Source organism: Propithecus coquereli, unplaced genomic scaffold (assembly GCF_000956105.1).
Source record: "Propithecus coquereli isolate 6110/MARCELLA unplaced genomic scaffold, Pcoq_1.0 Scaffold16, whole genome shotgun sequence".
NCBI lineage: Eukaryota > Metazoa > Chordata > Mammalia > Primates > Indriidae > Propithecus > Propithecus coquereli.
In genome coordinates, this window is record NW_012140524.1 from 10,469,963 (window position 1) to 10,485,610 (window position 15,648).

Genomic DNA, 15,648 nt, shown 5'->3' on the forward strand with positions numbered 1-15,648 from the left:
TAAGCTCAATATTTTTTGATAATTATACAATCTATTTTCACCCATTCTTTATTCTCTTATACATGGTGATATCTTGGTGTGTAGGGAAGAAGAAGCTCACAGGACCTCTCAACAGCTAAGGAAAGAGTCCTCAGATCTCAGAGGTGTCCCCTCTAGTCCCATCCTGGTCCTACTTATAGGGGGCTGGTGTGGCATAACCCAGATATTGGATCCTATTGATGAAGTTCTATTGATGGAGGTTCTGCTGACAACTGTGGCCAATGAATTTACAAGTTATTCTTACTTTGTTTCATCAGAACTGAGTGGTACCTCTCAGCTCTTGCTAACTATACAACCTGATGAATCTCTACCAAGTCCTCCATTCCAGTTCATTAGACAACTCCCAGCCACATGTCAGGCCCATTGGACCTTGACTCAAATGACCATGGCCTTGGAGAGCCAGACGAAGCTCAGATGGACAAACAGACCTTCTTACTGTTTCATGTTACTCCAGAGCTGATTAAAATGAAAATCTTATATGTTGAACACTCATATTTTCAAATAAAATATTAATCCCACTAAACCTAAGACTTTCCTTGACTGGATATCAAAGTGGTTAAGAAAATGGCCTTGGAAATCAAGTGGTCCTAGGTTTCAGACTCTATTTTGTAACTTTTTGACTCTTTTCAGACTTTCTAAAAGATTTCCTGCTGCTGACAAAACGGGAGTGAAAGGGGGAAAATTCCAAAGTTGGAATCATCTTCAGCAACATCATTATCACTTTTACATTCCTCCTCCTCACAGCTGCTGTAACTATCCATTGAACTAATATTATGTGTGCTAGTTGCCTTCGATAGAAAAATGGAAGCTCCATGAAGTTGTGTAACTTATGGAAGTCACCCAGCCCAAAAGAAGTAGGGCCATCTGACTGTAAAACCTATGTTAAATTCAATGCCCATTTCACAGATTGAAACCAGAAGATTTGAGCAAATTGCCTAGGGCAAACCACCAGTAAATTTATACCCAGCCAGTGCTCTTTCCACTAGGCTATATCTCCTCTTGGCAGTGTGGTGCAAGCACCATGCCATATGCATTACTATGCAGCCTCCCAAACACACAGCATACGCTCTGAACATAATAGAGCATCAATGAATGTTAGAGCTGGTAGGAAATTTCAAAACTGAATAAAAATCTCTCATTTTGCACATGTAAATACTGAAGCAATGCCACAAAGCAAGAGCCAACTCGCCCGTGTCTCCTGATTCCATGATCTACATTCTTTCTGCTTCCTTCCTATACCCCATAGATGTTCGTTTATTTTGTTCCATTCCAGAGCTGAAGAGGAGAAACGCGAGGGGAAGAACAGGTGGTGGCAGTCAGAAGAGAGTGGGTGGACCAGTCCCTGCAACTCTTACGAGAGAAGAAAGGGGCTCTGGCCCAGACCCAAGAAGTGTCCCTGGGGGCTTATGTCGGCAGGAATCCCTGCATCTCCACATGCAGATCCGAGAGAAGTGCCTGGCAGATTCAATCATACAGTGACTCAAATGTCACAGCATGACTATAGAGAAAGAATAATAGTGGAAGCATCCCGGCCAATTTTCAACAGAAGGGCTCAGGATAAGGAAGCTTAAGAAAATTGCTGAAGAGAATGATAATGACAATAATAAAAACAAATAGCTAGCATTTATTGAGCACTTATGTGTCTGGCACTGTGCTACACACTTTACATATCAACCTGATGAAGAACAGTTATTATCCCCATTTTTCAAGGAGGAAACTGAGGCGTGGCGAGACTGAGGAAGTTGCCCAAGGACACGCAGTGTGTAAGGTTAAGTCTGTGTACCTTAGCGCATGATCGTAACAGCAGCCATTTGGTATCCAAGGCTGCAGTAAGTGCTTAGAGTACATCATCTCCTTTTCCTCCTCACAAACCCCCTGCTAAGTGTGCATTAGTCTCTTCATTTTATAGGCGAGGTGAAAGAAAGCTCAGAGAGACTAATTGTTCAAGGTCACACAGTGAATGAGTGACGGGACAAGACTCAAATTCCAATTGGTTATATTCTGAAGCCAATCACGAGTGTGGAAATAACTGCAGCAAAAAGTTAACACATTTGGCTACTGGAATAAAATTTTAGTGGGAGTTGTCCATTTGACGTATGACTCCTAAGTAACTCCTAGAGACTCTGATAGGCTGCCTATAAGCCAGGCACAAAGGCAGTGAAAGAAGAGAAGCATGAGTTTTATTTAGCTATTTTCCATCTGAATGTCAAACTACCTTTCTCCACAGCCCTCACCATCCTAAGTGACAACTTGTGTAATCATCAGCACTCTTAGAATAAACACATTCATCCTTTTCCACAGGCTCTCAATCTAACCCAAAACCATTTTTGATAAAAAAAAAAAAGAGGCAATAATAAAATATAGAAAATACAGCGAGAAACCAGGAAATATTTTTTTTTTCTGGAAAAGTGTAGAAATTATCCCAGTAAAGATCCAGTTCTATGATCCCAAAGATTTCTATTCTACGAGTGTTTACCTCTTTCATCTATAAACAATTCAACAAAAAGGGAATAAATATGACTTTTAAATATCTGAACAAATGCTCCTCTTCATCAAAAGAAAAAGGCAAATTAAAAATACACTACAATATCATAGAGTATTGGCAAAGCTGCGGAAGGAATTCACTCTCCTGCACTGACAGTAGAAGTATACATTTGTATGACCACTAGGGAGGCAATTTTGCCACATCTGTCAAATTTACAATTCACATGCCATTTGATCCAGCAATCCACTCCTAAGAATGTAGGCTACAGATTTATTTACACAAGTACAAAATGATCTATTTATAAAGTTATTTATTGCAGCATTGTTTTGGATAGTAAAAGATGTGAATCAATGTAAATGTCCATCAGTAGGGGACTGTTCATAACTCATAGTTCAGCCATGCAGTGCAACGCCATGCAGCACAGAAGGAATGAGAAGCTCTTTACCTACAGAGATGGTGCCGATTCTGAGAACCTTTGTCAAGTGTGTTATGTAAGGTGCAAGACAGTGAATGTTGGATACTGCAGGAAAATGTGTATAAAAATTAGGGGGAGAATAAAAATATGTACTGATATATGAATAAAATATGTTTGTAGGCATACAAGAAAGTGCCAACATTCATTAGCCTTAGGGAAGGGAAATGGGTATCTGGGAAACAGATGTGTGTGGGAGATTCATCTGCCCCCTGTACTTTTTCAATTTTTCTCCCAGCTTTACTGAAGTATAATTGACAAATAAAAATTGTATATATTTAAGGCATACAACTTGATGTTTTGATAGCTATATACTATACTTTTAAATTTTCTAACCATGTGATTATATCTCCCATTCAAAATATTTTATAAAATAAAATAAAAATAAATGATTATTTTAATACTGCTTTCCCCACAGTGGATAAGGTGCAGAATAAACAAATGGTAGGAAAAGATAAATCTCATCATATACCTTTGAATTGTTTGTTATAAACCTTTATACTTTTTAATTTGTAAAAATCCAGTAAAGATTAAGAAAGTAATTTTTTTATAATTCTGAACAGATTTTGTTTTACTATTAAAAGAAAACATAGACTATTGTGCACCTAAATGCTCAAAAAAGCTGAACCTGTTACATCTCCTTTTTTCTTAAGAATTAATTTTCCGTATTTTCTATTTGGTAAGGATTGGGGGAGTGGGCATTACTTTTTTTTCCCTAGAGTAACTTAAAATCCAGCTCAATATCTCCTTAGAAAAATAGTGATACTTGAAGCCAAACTTGAGATGTGTCTAGAGATTTTAATGCTCCCATTTGTGGCTTTCATTTGTACATGAAAGTGTTCTGAAATTTGGTCTTCCCTGGCCATGCTTTGATCATTCTCCTTAGGAAATACATCATAGAAAATTCTACATTTTCACTTTCATTTGGGAACATGGCTCTAGAAGTCTTTTTAATTCTTTAAAGTTTTCCAAATGTTAACTGAAGAACACAACAGCCCTACCAAGTCATAAGCAACATATCTCCAAGACATTCCATTAATTATGGAGTGACATTTCCTATAATACAATCCCAGGAAAATACGAATAGATAGGAACTTACATGGCTACTTAATCAATAAACAAGTAGCTGGGTTTTGATATGTGATTATAATGTACACCAAACGTCAGAAGTGTCCTATTAAAAATGAACCTGGTAAAATGAAAACTGAGTTAGTGGCCAATAACACTACTCTTCTAATTAAGTTCCATGGAAGAAGTATGTCTTAATTCATTAGGGCTGCTATAACAAAATACTATAAATTGGGTGGCTTATAAACAACAAACATTTATTTCTTACAGTCCTGAAGGCTGGGAAGTTCAACATCATGGTGCCAGCAGATTTGATGTCTGGTGAGGGCCTGCTTTCTGGTTCACAGATGGCACCTTCTTGCTGTTTCCTCACATGGGGGAAGGTGTAACAGAGTAGTCGCCCCTCTTCCCATAGATGTGGAAGGGAAATATTGAGAGTGGGAAATATGTAACAGAGGAAATGGCCTGAAAAAAATGTCAAAGGGATTTTCTGTCTCCTGAAAACTTCCCCCACTCTTTTTGGGAACTGCATTCTGGCCTGCATCGCTGAGGCAAGTTAAGTCTTTTATTGAAACTCCCAGGTGGTGCCAGCACCCCCTGGTGGGCAGCTGGCCGAGTTCATAGGCTCTGTTTTTGGCAGAGATAGGATGATTAGAATAGTTTAACCACAGTAATTGCCTGAAGCTGAGAACCCTTCCTTTAAAAGCTCTGTATTTCTGACTGTGTTCAGGAAATTTGGGATTTTGAGATGAGAAGGTCTACCATATTTCCTCCTTTGTCAACAAAGTTAGCTCTCTTTCCTTCCTCCTCAAACTGCTTGTCCTTGTTCTTCTGATTTGGCCTTATGGACAAGGGGCTGAGCTTTTGGTAACAAAGGGGCAAGGCAGCTCTCTAGGGCCTCTTTTATAAGGGCACTAATCCCATTCATGAGGGATCCATCCTCATGACTTAATCACCTCCTAACATGGTTGCATTGGTGATTAGGTTTCAACAGATGCATTTGGGGGACACATTTAGACCCTAGCAAGGAATAAACAGATAGTCAAAGAAGCTTCAGATTCTGTTAATATATGAATATATAAAACAGTACCCAACCTAGACATGATCATATTTTGGCCCCATACATGAACTACATATCCTTTAAAAAAACATTAAAGGGTAGGAAATGGGGCAGGAGACCAGCTTATTAGAAAGTGACTCTTGAGCATTGTATTACTGTGGTTAGAACTAGGAATAGTAACAAAAAAGGTAAAGTCACTTCACAGAGGTTGTGGTAGAACTTCATCTGTAGGTAGTAGAGCAGCAGGAATCCTGGTGATCCCCAACACTGGTATTGCAACCATACCCAACTATCCAAATGGCTGGTAGGAAATCAGATAAAAAGTTTTTAAACAAAATACATATTATGTCATCATATAGTATAGATCTTTGCTATTCAACGTGTGGTCGATAGACCAGCAGCATAAGTATTACCTGGTAGCATGTTAGAAACATACAATTGTTACCGAAAACTTGGCACTTGTCCAAGAGGCAGAATCAGAAGAACAAAGAGAAGTCTTTTGCGGGTGGGGAAAGAGATTTATTACCTTTGCCAGCAAGGGGAGGAAAAAGCAGACTATGTCTCAAAATCCAAATTTTTCCTGAACACAGTCAGAAATGCAGAGCTTTTAAAGGGAGGCTTCTCAGCTTCAGGCAATTACTGTGGTTAACTATTCTAATGGTCCCATCTCCACCAGCCACCCACCTAGGGGGCTGGCACCACCTGGGATAAGAACAAAAGGCCTTCTTCCTGCTCCTCCCTACCACTGGCCCGAGGCAGGGATACAGGTTTCAGTTCTCCAAAGAGACAGAAAATTTTTTGCCATTTTTTTTTCAGGCCATTCCCTCCGTTACAGAATCCTTATCCACCCTCAGACCACTAAATTAGAATCTGCATTTTAACAAGGTCCCTAGGTTGTGACTCACATACACATTAAGTTTGAGGAGCATTGGTATAGAGCATGAACACAAAAGCAGACAGATCTACATTGAAATAATAGCTCTGGCACTTAGCTTTGTAAGTGAGCAAATTATGTAATATCTTAAAACTTCAATTTTCCCATTTTAGAAATCAGAATTATAATACTAGCTGGCTTCTATGTTTGTTATGACAATTAAACCAGAGCACATATGGAAAACATCAAGCAGAGTACTAGGCACCAAATAGGTGTTCCTTGAATATTAACTCTCTTCCTCTACTCCCCCTCCCATTTTAAGAGAAAAGAAAAAAATTTAAATAATAAAAATTAAAGAAACCATGTAAAAACTATAAATGTTTAGAAATTCTTAAGTCACCCTACAATATTATTGAAAACTAATTTAAGACTTCAGCTCACATCTAAGCCAAATTTCTTCGACTGATTCCATTAACACGGTCTGGAGTTTATGATCTTACACAGCCATCACTGAATACATTCCAGGTTGCATTTTGAAAATATGTTTGTAAACAATAATGTAAATTCTTCATGAATGCTACAAAAAAATTCAAATTGCATGTCCTGCTGACTCATTTTCATATATGAAGAACAGTCATATGTCAAAATTTAGAAGCAAGTTGATATATGTTTATTTTTTTAATCTCCCAAACCACATAATCAAATTCAAATATCGAAATAATTATCTATATTTATTTCAAGAGTGACTATAATAAAATAGTAACATTAAAATAATAATAATAGACTAATTATATTGAACATCTACTCTTGTGCTAGCAATTATGTTAGGCTATTAGGCTATTTACATGTTTGCAGGAAAGCTGTGTAAAGAGAAACGGTACAATGGGTTGTGGCATTAGGAGAGGCACCTTAAAGGAAAAGGTACAAAGTTGTTGAAAAGATTGAAAATGTCTTTCTTCATGGTGAAAATGCAACTAACATAAGTACCGGCCCTATTCCTATCTACCCCTTCCCTTGATCCAACCCTGGAGATGCCACAGAAGTAAGAGAGAGGGCAGTGTGTTTGATAAATCAATATAACAAACCAGAAAGTCACCAGCTTGAGATTAGGGAGGAAGCAACAGCCTAGAAGGGAAAAGAGTTTGGCACTGCTAACTAGGAGCTCGGGAAGGGAAGAAGCTTTCAGGAGTGTCCATTGTTTGATCCCACAATGGCATAAATGGGCCTTTGCCTGCCCAGTCACAACTGAATCAAAGATAGCAGCCGGCCCAGAAGCACTGGACATTCGAGTGGGCAGTTGTGAGCAATGATCAACAGGTTTGCTAGGCCCTAGATTTTTCTTCTCCTCTACTTCCTCCTTCTCAACCTAAGGGCCAGTTGATTACAACTGAGGGAGGTAACTCTTAAGAAAGAAAAATGCCAGAGCACAGCCTCAACCCTGAGGAAATTCTGCCCCACTCCACAAGGAGGACACAAACTAGGTAAAGCTTTAGCCCTTGCCTCAGCATACATATTACCAGAAGAGGCTAATACCTCTAAGGAATATGAGCTCCAAAGAAAACTGTGGAGCCATCTTAGAAAAACAGCTAGGAAAGAAAAACAGCAGAGTGGACAACTCATGTAAGAGAAAGCAGAAGGAATGGACCAGACCAAAGAATAACTTTAATCCTAGTAAATGGTCTTGAGGAGATAAGGAAGGATACTGTAAACCAGAAGCTGAAGCAAGAAGACATAAAGAAGAACCAACTGGACATACTAGATATGCAAAATCCAAAAATTAAGATAAAATGAGTTTAATAGCAGAATGGACACAAAGTAACATATCATAGAGATAAAATAGATCAGGAAGAAATAATCACCATGAACATATATGCACCTAGGAGTATGTCCATAAAGTTTATATACCAATCAGAAACCTGAGAAGGCAAATTTTGCATGTAATGCTTTTAAGATGCCCCTCTCAGAAACGAATAGATTAAGGTGACTCCAAATTAGCAACTGTATGGAAAAGCTAAATAATATATTGTTAATTCTGAATTTATTGATATATATAAAACTTTATACCTCCCAAGTTATGCACATTCTTTTAAAACACACAAATTTTACAAAATTAAATGCACTAGGTCACAAAGGAAGTCTCAATAAATTCCATAAAATCAGCACCATGGAGACTATGTTCTCTAATCATGATACAATAAAATTTAAAATTGACCCCAAATGATAGATTTTTAATCCCACATGTCCAAAATCAAAATATCACACCAGTGAACAATTATTATACTTACAATAAAATTAAAAGGTGAATTATGAAATATTTTGATTGAAATAGTAATAAAACATCAAAAAGTTGGTATGCAATTAGAACAGTACTTAAAAAACAGTTACAGCCTTAAATACATTTATCAGAAACCAAGAAAGCATGAAAACTAATTAGCAAAGCATTCAATTCAAAATAAAACCGGTGAACACAAGTAAACACAGAGAGTCATGTAGAAATAAAATAATAATGATAAGGACTAAAATCAATGAAATAGATAATTTAAAAAGCAAATAGTGAGGTTTAATAAAAATCAAATACTGATTCTTTGACAAGATTAATGAGACAGATAAAATTCTGATAAAACTGAAAAAAAGAAAACTATGCAACATGCAGAACAAAAGGGAAAATAACTCAGACACAATAGATATTTTTTTAAAAAAAATACAATAACATGATGAATTGAGAAAACCTAGACAAAAAGGATAATTTCTGGGAATTTATAAAATGCCACTAGAAATATAGAAAACTTTAAGTTCAAAGAAGCTTACTTTAGACAAAGCTAAAGAAATTGTGACAGATATTTACAATATCAAAATCAGTGAGGAAATTCTATTTAGAACACCCAAGGAACTTGAGCAAAACAACAAGAAAAATACAAGAAACTGAAACTGCCCATATTAAAATAATATAAGCCCATAAGGCAAGAATAGTGATAAAAGTCTGATGTCTATAAAAGTATAGATATAGCTAAAAGTTAACTTTGTTACCATTGTTCCCTATAGTGAGTTATAACTGCTCACTACTTAAGTGTCTTGTCTTGTCTCCTTGACAGGTACAAGATTTATGACTTCCCCAACTGCTTCTATCTATAGATAATACTGCTGTTATAAAACCTAAGACTGATCTTTGAGATATCTTCCAGACTCTACATTTGGGGGTACCAACTGACATCAACCAGATCAGTGGCCATGCATGGAAACTGATCCAACAAGTCCTGTGACCCCCCCACCCCCAATCCAGGAACTCCTGTTTACCAAGAAGACACTTTTTGCTTCCCAACCCTATGAGTTCATCCCCAGCCAATCAGCTGACCCAATTCCCTAGCCCTTTTCTGCCAAACTACCTTTGAAAATCTTACCCCTCAAATTCTCAGGGAGATGGATTTGAGAAACTGCTCCTATCTCCTCACCTGGTACCTTGTGATACTAAATTCTTTCTCCACTGCAACTCCTGCTGTCTGAGTGGCCTGTATCTGCATGGTGGACAAGGGACCCAGTTGGGTGGTAACACAACCCAGAGGAAAATATTGGCAGAAGAAATGAACTATTAGTAATTTATAGACAGTGAGAAACCAAATAGTTAATAATGTTTGACCTTACCAGAAAGAAGAAAAAAAACAAACGCAGAAATAACACAAAGCAAAACAACTCTTAACCCTTATAACACTTTCCACCCTTCATATTGTTAAAAAGAGAGAAAGAAATTGCTAAACGGGGACAAACGTGGAGAAATGGGAACCATCATGTGCTGCTCCTGGGAGTATAGATTTGTGAAGTTATTCTGGAAAGGAATTCGACAATACTCTCTGAAATTAAGCATGCACATCCTATGATTTAGCAATCCCATTGCTGAATGCATACAGCCCCAATGAAACCCAGGCACAGTTCCACAGTGGTATAGGTACAAGAACCCTCAGTGCAGCCTCCTTGTGGAAGTGGGTTGTTGGATACCACTCGGGTGTCCATCTTTAGCACTATGTGTAAGTAACATGTGGTCGTTGAATAACATGAAGCAACAAACTAGAAATACACACAGTAACAAGGACTGATAATAAATATATACTGCTGAAACATGTAAGAAATAAAACCAGATCTATAGCACTAGAGCATTTAAATACAGTTGACCCTTGAATAACACAGGAATTAGGGGCCCCAACCCCCACACAGTCAAAAATCTGTGTATAACTGTTGACTCCCCCAAAACTTAACTACTAATAGGCTACTATGGACTGGAAGCCTTACTGATAACATAAACGGTTGATTAACATGGACTTTGTGTTATATGTATTATATACTATATTCTTACAATAAAGTAAACTAGAGAAAAGAAAATGTTATTAAGAAAATCATAAGAAAGAGAAAATATATTGACTATTCATTAAGTGGAAGTGGGTCATCAGAAAGGTCTTGGTCTTTGTCGACATTCTTGATGAGTAGCTGAAGAGGAGGAAGAAGAGGAAGGGTTGGTTTGCTGCCTCAGGGGTGGCAGAGGCAGAAGAAAATCCCTGTATAGTGAACTCACATAGCTCAAAACCTGTGTTGTTCAAGGGTCAACTGTGCATTTGAAAACATATTCACAAGAATAAATACTATGCATTTTTCAGGTCACATATTAAGTATTAATACATATATCAAACCCACTATACTGGGTGCCTTTAGTGGGAGGGGAGGAAATGGAGGTGAGGGGCAGTACAGGGGGAAACACGCAGGTGTGTGGAAAGAAATGGCAACGTTATAGAAAGGCAATCAGATTTCCTGGTCAGCATAAATCCTACTTGTGCTTTGCATGTGGTCCACAGGTTTCAAATTAGGCAAGATAAGCAGACTCGAGCCAGTGACTGTGAGCAGCTTACAAATCCCAAGAAATTGAACAGTAAAGCAAGAACCAATAGGGACCCCCCCTTGGGGCTGAAGGATGAATACTGGTTATTGTAAACTAGATGATAAAACCAGTATGGTATAATTAAAAAATAAATATTTGATCTTTGTCCCCAGTTCCTGGCATAGAACTCCTAGAACCCTTGGACTCTCCTGAGTGATGGGTGTCTTTTGCATGCTGATGAGATGACTCCTGGCTGGGCCCCTAGATAGCTTCAGACTGGAAGTTAGTCACAGAAAGACCCAGCAATCATTTGGGGGCTGGAATTTTTACACCCCAGCCCCACCTGTGGGGAGGGAAAAGAGGCTGGAGATTGAGTTTAATCACTAATGGCCAATAATTTAATCAACTGTGCCTGCACAATGAAACCTCTGTAAAAACCCTTAAACAAGTTTGAAGAGCTTCCAGGCTGGTGAACACACGGATGTGCTGGGAAGGTGGCACACCTGGAGAAAGCATGGAAGCTCTGTGGCACCCCAACCCACCCCTTACCTTGTCCTGTGAATCTCTTCCACTTGGCTATTCCTGAGCTGTATGCTTTATAATAAACCAGTAAACGTAAGTAAAGTGTTTTCCTGAGTTCTGTGAGATGTTCTGGTAAATTATCAAATACAATATCTATACATAGCCAGTTGGTTAGAGGTACCAGTGACTTGAGGCTTGCAACCAGCATCCAATGTGGGGGCAATTGTGTAGGATTGAGGGATCTGACACCAACTCCAGGTTGATAGTGTCAGAATTGAACTGAATTTTTGGACACCCAGTCGATGTCAGGGAATTGGAGAAGTGGTGTCAGAGAATCACAGAACTGGCCAGATCCGGTAGTTGGTGACTTATTGAATGAAGGATTTGCCAATTTCCTGTAATAACAACCAAGTAAAAATAGTTCAGTATCACTCTATCTTAATCAAATATGTAATGAAACTCTGGGCTTTCAAGAGATAATGTGTGTGGAAATCCTCTATCAGTCCCAAATTTGTAACACAAAGGTCTAACACACAAAAGTGGAACAATCCTAAAATTTGAATTCCCTTCCTTTGTGGCAGCAACAAGAGCCACAAGAGTTACTCATTTTTTTTAAAAAATGCTCCCCAAGTCAATTTGTACTGGATCAGACAGGATTTTCTTCTGACCAGAAAGTTCACTAACACACTGTTTCTATGTGCATACTTTTTCACTGGGTATAGAAATAGCAAATATTAACTGGTCTAATGCTGTTGGAGTGGTTTGTTTTTTCAGTCAAGCTGCTTTCATAATAGCAAAATGGCCTCTCCACAACTCAATGTGGAAAATCTAGTCTTGGCCAAGGTTTGTAGCATTTACTTAATGACCAGGTGGGCTGAAGCCTGCTTCTCCAACAATAAACATTTGTAGGCTGCCATTATAACTATAAAGAGTCTTTATCCACCTAGAAGTTATGTCCTCTTGTAACTCTATGGGAATTCAGTCATGAGGAAAAGAAAACAAATATTTTACACAAGGTATGAAATGCAGGCCACAAATACAGGTGTGCAAAATGCTACTTTCTTTATTATTCCATAATGATCTAATTTCTAGTTTGGGCTCCCAATTCTCCAAGGTCAACGCGGGGTTGTGTCTAAATTTTCAGGGTCTGATACAAGGGTTAGGCATTAAGAAGGGGGTATGTGATTCTTGATGTTGCTTGCCCTCACATGCATCTTCTGAGATGTCATGGTCCCATCGGGCTGATGGGATGCACTGGTTTATCAGCGCATGTGGGTTGATGTGGCAGAATCCCTTAGACTAGCCCATGTGGCTTCATCAGGTCCAGCTGTGCTTACTGCTACTTCCCTGCCTCTCTAGAAGGCATGAAATTCTGCCGTAGCCCAGGGATCTCAGTGCTGCTGACTGCGGGGCACCTAAGCTAAGGATTTGCCCTTCTGCCCAGAATGCTACCTCAGCAGACAGGCCACCGAGGTCTTGTCTGTGGGATGCTGCATAATTCCATTCTGCTCACTTCTCCTCCATCAATCTGCAAGAATGTCTTCTACTTTTCAACATTTTATCTATGCCCAGTGTCCAAAGCCAACTGCTCTATCCTGAGAAGGGAAAATCAGGGAGAAACTTTTTGCTCTGCTTTACAACCTGTCACAAACGTCCTCTGAGTAAGTAAGCGCAGAGCACGATCTCACTGAAGGGAGCAGGAAGAGAGTTAGCCAGACAAAAGCGGGGAGGGAGAAAGGTGAATTTCCAGGAGAATAAATATAAACTTCTCTCAAAAAAAATTTTATGCCACAACATGATTACCACTACTCTGTAGATAATTTGCTATGTTCCATGTCTAAAATAGCACCGTGCTTAAATAAGCACTTAACAGACAATGATGATCAAAAGAAAAGGCAGGCATGTCATGGAATATTGAATTTAAGTCAGTGATAGAAACTGGATAAGGATTAGGCATAGAATCTTTGCATTCCACACCACGTCACCAGCAGATAATTTACATCCTGCAATGCATATCTCTAGCACTAGATTCAGCTGTAATATCCGAAATGAGGTTGCTGCTTTTCAAACTCTGGAGATGAAGGAATTACACTGAAACTTCTGTGTATTATCAATGGGACAGAAATATGAAAAAGCCTAGTACCTAGCCCAATTTCAAGTTTACAAAGATGCCCAGACTCAAGATAGAGTGCATTGGTCAGTACTCCACCTCAAATTGACTGAAAGCCTAGGAAAATTTATTTTTCGTGTGACTGAAACATGTAGAGACAATGCAGTCTTCTGATCCTGAACTCATAATGTTGATATAATGTAACAGAGGGAATGGCCTGAAAAAAATGGCAAAAATAATTTCTGTCTCTTTAGCACATCCTGCACTCCTTTTCGAGAAGCAAAGCTTGCATCCCTGCCTCAGGCCAGTGGTTGGGAGGGGCAGGGGAAGCCTTTTGTTATTTGTGCAATAAGAGATGGCCCACCTTGGACCTGGTAAAGGGAGGTTGTGGGTAAAGGTCATAAAATTGTCTTCAGCAGAGATGGGATGATCAGAATCATCAACTATAGTTGAACAGTAGTTGCCTGAAGCTGAGAACCCATCTTTTAAAAGCTCTGTATTTATGCTTGTTATTAGGACAATGGCATTTCAGACAGGAATCTCCATTCTCCCCTTTTTCTGGAAAGGTAATAAAATTTCTCTCTCCTTCTCCTCAAAACACTTGTTCTCATTCTTCTGATGCAGCCTTGAGGACAAGTGACCAAGCTTTTGGTAACAATAGCAGAGGTCTTGCTTTCTCTGAGGGGCTCTTGCCTCTGCCCTTCTCTGTGCCAGCCTTTTCCTCCAAGTTGCTGTCAGGACTATATTCATTTAGTCAGCAAATATTTATTAAATGTCTTTTCTCTGGTCAGAATGTGTCCTCCCAAATTCATGTATTGAAACTTAATCTCCAGTATGATAGTATTAAGAGGTGGGGGTCTTTGGAGGTGATTAAGTCATGAGAGTAGAGTCCTCATAGATGGGATTAGTGCCTTCTAAAAGAGTTTGAGGGGATGAGTCCCTTCCTTCCGTCTCTTCCAACATGTGAGGATGCAGCGTTTGTCCCCTCCAGAGGATACAGCAATAAGGTACCACCTTGAAACAGTGAGCAACCCTCCCCAGACACTGACCCTGCTGGTTCCTTGATCTTGGCCTCCACAACAGTGAGAAATAAATTTTCATTCTTTATAAATGACTTAGTCTTGGTATTTGGTTATAACACTATGAATGAATTAGGGCAATCTCTACTATGCTGGGTATTATTCCATGTTTTGGCGACACGGAAGTGAACTAGTGTGATAAAGCATACATTCTGATAGGAGAGGCATGCATATACACAGAGAAAACAGATGTAAAGTAGGGTGTTAGTTTGATGAGCACTCTGGAAAAAAAAATAAAATAGGACAAAGAGAGTATCAGGAATGCTACTTCTCTCTCTGAGGAAGAAACATTTCATCTGAGTCCTAATTAAAGTGCAGGAGCTGCAAGAAGTCTAGAAGAGAGGTTGTGTGGCATGCTGCAGGGACAGTGACAGGGCCAGTGCAGCTGGCCTGCTCTGAGCAAGAGGGAGAGCAGTGTGAGATGAAGAGAGAGACAGAGCCAAGACATGATGGTAGAGATTTGAGAGACCATGCTACAGACGTGAGCTATTCATATAAGGGGGGCAGGAAGCCATTGGAGGATGTGAGCAGGGGAATATCTGACACGTTTTAAAAGGACGACTATACTATGCGCAGAATAGTCAGTGGGGGTGAAAGGGCAGAAGCAGGGGGTACAAGTAGCAGGTGTAGTGGGCTGGATAGGGTGCCCCCAGAAAGATAGGTCCAAGTTCCAACCCCTAGAACCTGTGAATGTGACCGTATTTGGAAAATGGGTCTTTAAAAATAGAATTAAGTATCTCAAGATGAGATCATTCTGGATTTAGGGTGGGCCCTAAGTCCCGCAGCAGGTGTCTTACAAGAGAGAGGCAGAGACAGATTTGGCACACAGAGAGAAGCAAGTCATGTGAAGACGGAGGCGGAGACTGGAGCTATGCTGCCACAAGCCAAGAGACATCTGGGGTCATTCAAAGCTGGAAGAGGCAAGGAAGGATTCCCCCCTCAAGCTTTTGGAGAGAGAATGGGCCTGCCAACACCTTCATTTCTGATTTCTGGCCTCCAGGACTATAAGAGAATAAATTTCTGTTGTCTTAATCCACCAAATTTGTGAAAATTTGTTACAGCATCCCTGGGAAACTTG

The 15,648-nt window shown here is 39.3% G+C and overlaps 1 pseudogene; it reads left to right on the top strand.

Annotated features, from left to right (window-relative positions):
• LOC105807551 overlaps positions 1-1,518 on the top strand; it is a 90,264-nt pseudogene extending 88,746 nt beyond the window's left edge.
• Positions 1,519-15,648: the final 14,130 nt, after the last annotated feature.